Source organism: Arachis hypogaea, chromosome 17 (genome assembly GCF_003086295.3).
Source record: "Arachis hypogaea cultivar Tifrunner chromosome 17, arahy.Tifrunner.gnm2.J5K5, whole genome shotgun sequence".
NCBI lineage: Eukaryota > Viridiplantae > Streptophyta > Magnoliopsida > Fabales > Fabaceae > Arachis > Arachis hypogaea.
In genome coordinates, this window is record NC_092052.1 from 60003532 (window position 1) to 60011332 (window position 7801).

A 7801-nucleotide genomic window follows, 5' to 3' on the forward strand; every position below is an offset into this window, starting at 1 on the left:
GAAAAAATATTTTATAAACTTTCAAGACAATTAATAATTCAAGTAGAGATATATGTTAATGAGCTATTAAAACCTCAGTGGATTTTGTGTTTACTCTCTGGTCACTCAGTGTTTATTGGGTTAATCACTCTATTCTTCTTTTTATCCTTACTTTCTATAACTTTGTTCTTCATCTAACCAATCAACAATTATAGAATATAGGCATACAAAAGTCATGAGGTCTTTAATTAAGGTTGTAATGGGGCCAAGGTAAATGTAAGGGTATATGTATAAGGCTAAGTGAGCTAATTGAGCGAATCCTTGATTAGTCTAAGATCTCACCTAACATACATAACTTGTAAAGCAAAGCTTCTTTACCTATTTTCCTATATTTTTCCCACTTTTGATGTTACATGCTCATGCATTAGTTTTAATTTTGTCCCATGTGCATTGCTTTATTTTGCATTTGGGGAATTCTTTTGTATCCCCTTTATTCAAATACTGAAAAATAAATATTTTTTTCTTTTTTTTAATGCACATGGTAATTCAATTATTTTGATTTCACATGAGCATGCTTCCCAAAAAATTTTTATTTTGAATTATTTTATTCTTTTCAACTTTCTACCCTTTGTTTTTGTCATCCATGTTCCCAATGGGTTTCCCACACTTAAACAATTACACAATTTCTATCTTAAGCTAACCAAGGATTCAACTTAGGATTTTTATTTTGTTTTTCTGCTTAAGGCTAGTAATGTGGTTTGTAGAATAAGAGGGGATTTAAAGGCTCAAGTGGGCTAACAAGGGTGATGTAAAAGGTAGGCTAATTTGGGATAAGTGAGCTAAAATCAACAATGGCCTCAATCACTCTCTTGGTATGTATTTCTATTCTATAATTGGACATATAGATTAAAACAAAGTAAAGAACACCAGAATAAATAAGAAGGGTGGAACACACAGGAATAAAAATTATGGTTTGAATGTAACCATACAATTAAGCTCAAAACTTACAGGCTGTATGTTCTCTAACTTAGAAATCATATATCAGTTATATATGTCATGCAAGTAAAAATCAAGAGTTTCCATTATTCTCAATGTAAAATTTATTTTGAGTGGCTTTAAAGTTTGTGTCTCTCCTTGATGAAATGTTGTTAACTAACTAACATGGAATGCTATATATACAAGGTGTGGGTTGTTTCTATTATGTTCAAGTCTCTAGTTTACTTCCTTTTTATATTTTCAAATTAAACTAAGTTATCTTATGCTAAAAAAAGGGTAAACTATACTAATCAATCCACAATTTCTATAACTAATAAGTTAGAATTGCAACTAAACTAAATAGCTAAAATATGAACTAAGGTGCAACATGCAGAAATAGAGTCAAAATACATGAAAATAGCAGTGTATAAGTGCTGAGAAAATAAAAATAAAAATAAAAGAGAAAAATACAGAAAAATAGCAAAATAAAATGAAAGAGTCTGTAGTGGTTCACCAAAAAAATGCCAGAGATGGCGACCTCCCCACACTTAAAATGAAGCATTGTCCCTGATGCTCACTCAAGCAGGGTGTGAAGGGGTGTCATCACTGGAAGGGTGGGTAGCTGGAGTCTCTGTGGTGGTGGTCTGAGGATCTGCCTGTTGCAGAGGAGGTGCTGACTGAATAGGGATCTCAGGGTCAGAAACCTGAATCTGATGCGGGGCCTCTTGCTGTGATGTAGCCTGCTCTGTGCCTGCCTGCTCAGCCTCACTATGGGGGTGGGTATCTGCCTCGTGATCATCCGCCTCCTCCTCAGATGGCTCTGATGGTGTGTCAGGCTCGAAGGGGATATCGCCAGATCGTATCAGCAGCTTCAGGTGCTCATAGCGTCGAAACAGGCAGTGCACTAGGTGATAAAACCGCTCTAAGGCAGGTGGAGGTGCAGTGGTGGTAGCAGGGGTAGCTGTGGAGGAAGAGGGGCCGGCAGATGGTGTGGCTGTCTCATCAGTAGGAGTGAGGAATGGAGGTCTGTAGCCTAAAGCCAGAAAGTTCCTGCTGTGAGGGATAATTTTCTTGCATTCTGCAGCAGGTGGCCTCTCAACAGCATACTCCCAAGGCACGTCAACTCGATGGCCTAGCTGTGTAATCAGATATGGGAAGGGGAAAGTGCCTCGGACGTGGACCCTGGCCATGTAGTACCGAATGAAGCGTGGTAGGTACAGGTCCTTACCCTCCATCACACACCATAGGAAGGTGATCATAGCGGCTGGTAGCTCCGTCTCGTGAGTACTCGGCATAATAAAGTTGCTTAGGATCTGATGCCATAGCCGAGCCTCATCGTTCAAGTGTGCCCGTTTGATTCCCTTAGGCATGGTGGTGTTCTGACCCATGACCCATGGGACAGTCGGGTCAAGGGCTATCCTGGCCTTGACTGCATCCCAGTCAAATTTCATGAAGCGCATGTCCTCCTCAGCCTTTTGATATCCATCTGGCTGATCGGATTTAGGCAGAAGCTTCAAAACATCCTCTATAGCCTCTTCAGTAACCAGAATCTGCTTTCCTCTTAGGTTCACTGCATCTAGGGAAGTTTTGAAGTAATTGTAGTAGAATTCCCTTACCCAAGATGCATTAACCTCAGTCAGGTTTCTCTCCAGGAAGAACCAGCCTCTTTGTTTGATTTGATCAGAGGTGTATTGCTGGAGTTCTTCTGGGATCTTCAGAGTCCTTTTCAGGTACAGGTTCCTGGAGTTTGCAAACACCGGATACTTCAGCTCGCAGTATCGGTTTGCAAATTTAATGGGATCAGTAGCAGGGAGTAGTTGGTCAGCCTTCTCCTGCGGAGTAAAGTGTTTCTCCCGCCAGGAGTCATCATGCATGAGGTCCAGTATGGACATGGAGGCTTCTCCTCTTTTCCGTTTACCAGTTTTTGCCTTTCATTTTCCTTTTCTTTGGGTGTCAGACATCCTGAAAAATAAAAAACCAGGATATAATAAAAATAGGAAAGCAGGTAGGCAAATAATCGAAAGAAGCATATAATGGCAGAGGAGCAATAGAATAATGAAAAGGAGTTAAGTAAATGTGCATTAAGGAATGTATAGGAGTTAAATGTCCGAAAATAAAAAGTCACAATCCAAAATGTAAAAGGATTCATGTTAAGTAGGAAAAACGTCCGTCATGCCTTGGTTAGAATGTTAGAGAGAATAGTAAAAAACCAGAAGAGATGTTTTGAAAGGTAAGTGGGTTAGGAATGAAAAAGAGGTTAGGGAGTTAAAATTAGTGAATTAGTAAAAAGTGGATTAGAGTAAGTGGCATGAAGAGCATTTCCTAAATAACGAGAATTCACAAATTAAAGCAACAGATAACTCAAATTCAAACAAGGAAGTTAAGGATGAATCAAATGAATATAGCAAAGAGTGGAATTGAATCATGCAAGATACAATTTATAAACCAGGAAATGAAAAAGAATAAGGAAGCTTGCCCTGTCATTCAAGAATTGGTTTGGTAAAAGCTGAGTAAAGCAGAGTGCAAGTTTGCCAAAACCAAAACAGGAATGAAAATCAAAACAATTTACAGAAATTTGGACAGCATCCCGGCTAAAATTGGATGTTCCCAGAAAATAAATAGCAATCAGAATAGCTCATATGAATTAAAATATAGCTGTAATTACATAAAGGGAATAAGAACATGGAAAAGCAGTGTAAAAAGTAGCATGAACAAGAAATTACAGCATATGAACAATATTAACAACACAGCAATAGCAGAATTACAAAAATTAGAAAACAAGAAACATGAACAGCGCAATTAAACAGGCCTAAATCCACCAACCACATCCTAAGCTACCTAACAACCTAGAATCCACTACAACATGCATATCTAACTAGCCTAATGATGAACATAAATAGAAAAATAGGAAATTAACGATGAAAGGAAAAAAGGGTGGCGTTCAGCGGAACCTGGAAGGCGTAGGAATGAAAGTGGGGCAAAGAGGTGGTTAGGGGTGGTGGCTGTGGCGGCTGATGCAGCGGTTGAGGGTGGTACGGCGGCGGTGAGGGCTTGCGGAGGCAGGGAAGGTCTGGGGTAGGGTAATGTGGGTAAGGGAAAGGGAAGGAAGGGGGTGTGGGTGGTGGTGGGTGGTGCGGTTGTGACGGCGGTGCGGTGAGGGGGTGACGGCGGCGCGGTGAGGGAGAAGAGGAAAGAAGAAGAAGAAGGAGGGGGATGGCGTGGCGGCGGCTGCTGGGTGGTCGTCAGGGGTTGCGGTGGGCGGTGGTGGTGGCTGGAAGTTGTGGGTGGTGGTTGTGGAGAGAAGAGAGGAAGGAGAGGGGGCTGGGGTGCGAATGGGTAGAGTTTCGCGTGGTTGGGGGTTATTAAATTTGAATCCACGCGATCGCGTGGGGCACGCGGTCGCGTGGGGCACGCGGTCGCGTGGGGCACGCGGTCGCGTGGCCGGGGTGAAATGGGGGTCGACGCGATCGCGTGGGTAGCGCGATCGCGTGGAATGGGTAAATTATGAATGACGCGGTCGCGTGAGGCATGCGACCGCGTCGCTGGAAATTGTGCTAAACGCACAATTCCAGCGTCGTTTCAGTGCAACTCTCTGTCTCCTCTGGGGTGGTGGTGCAATCCATGCGACGCGATCGCGTCGCTCACACTGTCGCGTGGGATTGGTGTTGTGCAAGTGACGCGATCACGTCAGGGACGCGACCGCGTGGGTCATTTTATGCGAAACGCACAATGGTCGCACGATTCCAGCCTAACTCTCTAGGCGTTGGGGATTTACGCCGATCTCCAGATCAAGTGGCCGCATGAATGACGCGGACACGTGGGTAGTGTTTTTGTCAAGTGACGCAATCGCATAAGTGATGTGGTCGCGTCGCTCATCTCTTTTTTTTTATGCAGGTATGCAACTATGCAGTATGCAATGCGAACGAATTATATTCATGTTCAATTGAAAAGGAAATAAAAAATAAAAATAAATAACACGAAATAAAACTGAAAAAGAAACGACCATACCATGGTGGGTTGTCTCCCACTTAGCACTTTTAGTTAAAGTCCTTAAGTTGGACATTGGATGAGCTTCTTGTTATGGTGGCTTGCGCTTAAATTCATCCAGAAATCTCCACTAATGTTTGGAATGCCAATAGCCTCCGGGGTCCCAAACTAGGCATGTAAAGCTTCTGAGTATCTTCAAGCAGATTGTCAGGCTCCCGGGGTGACGAATGTCAGAATGGATTCCAGGATCCCAAACCTTGCTTTTAAATCCGCCTTCGTCTTGATCTATATTTTTCCATCCGGACGGTTTGGAAAGTAGATTTTCACCAAGGTGACCAAATGTTTTCCGAGATCCATTCGATAGATCATGATGCCAATCCGCACACTTCAAGTTGAAGCGTGGAACCTTATTGAACCTTGTGCACCAGCTCTAAGCACGAGCCATTTCCCTCTTACTCTTAAAGCCGCAGAGACCTCTAAGCTGGCCATCTATTTCAAGCAAACCATATTCAAGTGGAAAAGTAAAGATAAAGGTTAAGGATTGTACCCACTTGAAGCTTGTATTAGGTGGTAATGGCCTTGGGATAGGTGTTTCCAGTGGTTTTGCGAGTTCTACTCCCTTGTGCTCTTCTGTGAATTTCTTCACTTCCTTGCAGACTTCTTCAATTGCATCCGTGTCCTGATCAAAGCCTTCTATGTCTTCCTCGTCACTTAAGTCATAAACGGGAGGTTGAGAGAAATCTACCTCCGCATCGTCTTCGTATTCACTCAGGCAAGATTCTTCGATCTCAGAGAATTCACTTGCTGGTGCAAGTTCACTACTGGGAGAACTTGACTTGAGATCATCATCATCAACGAAACTTGCTTCTTGGATTATTCCGTCCAGTTCTTCATAAAAGACTTGCCTTGGGGGCTGTGTACTATCCTCCTTAGCATTAATTGTAACGTCCTTGACAGAATTCTCCACAACTCTGGATTCCCATGGAGGCTCAGCGTCTCCTAGGTCTTCAACCAACTCTTCTTCTTGTGTAATGACAGCTTCCTCTACTTGCTCCAGTACGAAGTCATGCCCTGTTCTGTCCACTGGAGTTTCTAGTATCTCCTTCATGCTACGATCATCATTAGATTGTCCACACGGAGTTGTGGGAGGTCCTTGAATGTTCGAACGTCTAGAAGATAATTGACTTATTGCTTGCTCCAGTTGATAAAGGGTTGTTTGAAGTTGATCTACTGTTTCCTTGAGCCAAACCTCTGATTCTCGGGGTGCTGGATTTGGATGTGGTACATTGGGAAGTGGTGGTGTTTGAGAGTAATTGGATTGGAATCGGGGTAAATGAGGATCCTATGGTGGCGAATGGTGAAAAGAAGCTTGTGAGTGTGGTGGTTCGAAGTTATGTTGAGAGGATGGCCTATAAGCATAGGGTGGGACTTGTTGGTAGCTACAAGGTTATCCACCATGTCTATTTTCTTGGTATGCATTGTAGAATGGTCTTTGTCCATGATATCTTGGAGGGTGTTGTTGCCTAAAGGGTTGATCAGAACCTCTTGGCTCCATCCATCTTTGATTGCTCTGACCTTGATGCATGTTCCTGTTATAACTTTCACTCTTTTCAACAATATTAGAACCAAACTCAAAGCGAGAGGGGTGAAAATTCCTAGTAGGTAATGGAAATAAAAAGGGAAAATAAAGACAAATAAACAAGTAAAAGAAAAATATTTACAATAACCAATAATAAGGCACACAATTGCAGTTCCCCGGCAACGGCGCCATTTTTTGATGTTAGGATTTTTGCCAGTAAAGAATTTTATAAAAACAGTTGCGTTGTAGGTATAGTTTCTAAACCAACAGAAATCCCTTCGTACAAACGTTTTGGTTGTCACAAGTAACAAACCCCTAAATAAATTGATAACCGAAGTATTTAAACCTCGGGTCGTCTTCTCAAGAAACTGCAGGGAAGTATGTTCTTATTATCGGTTATGGAGATTGTAAATCGGGGTTTTGAAGATGAGGAGCAAGTAATTTAAATTGCAATTGAAATAAGTAAAAGACTGTAAAGTAAATAAATAACTATAAAATAAACTTTTGGCAAGGTATGAGAAATTAGAAGTCCTATCCTAGTTATCCTTATCAATGATGATGAAGATTGAATCTTAATTCCACTCAGTTAGTCTTTACTTAAAGTAAAGAAAAGTCAAGTGACTAATTAGTTAGATCCTCAAATCCTAATTAATCCCTAAGGAAAGATTGGGATTATTGAAGTTCAATTCAATTAGCAAAGATAACAATTATCAATCATGTTTGAGTTTGATAACTCCTGAGTTACTGATTTCTTAACCAAGACCAAAAAAGGAAAAAGTAAATCTACCGGAATAAAAATGTCTTCAGATTAGAAGCAACAGTAATATAAATAAAAGAAACAGTTGTAAACTGAAATACCTCAAATAACATTAATTCAAAAGAGAAATCTGCAACATAGAAGAATTCATAAATTAGATTGAAAAGATAAATAAAAAGGAATGTTGAACCTGATAAAAAGATAATCCTGAAAGCGAATAAAATCCTAAATCTAAATCCTAAAAGAGAGAGAGGAGAGAACCTCCCTCAAAACTAAATCTAAATCATGAAAAGTAACTAATTGGAGACTCTCTCTGAATGGATGCATTCTCCCACTTCATAACCTCTGATCTGTGCCTTCTGGACTTGGATTTGGGCCAAAAAGGGCTTCAGAAATCGCTGGGAGCATTTTCTGTAATTTCTGGTGCGTGGCCTCTGTCACGCGGCCGCGTGGGTCACGCGGTCGCATCAATTGGAGTTTTTCTTGTCGCGCGGTCGCGTCGCTATTAATTCGCGCTGGCATGC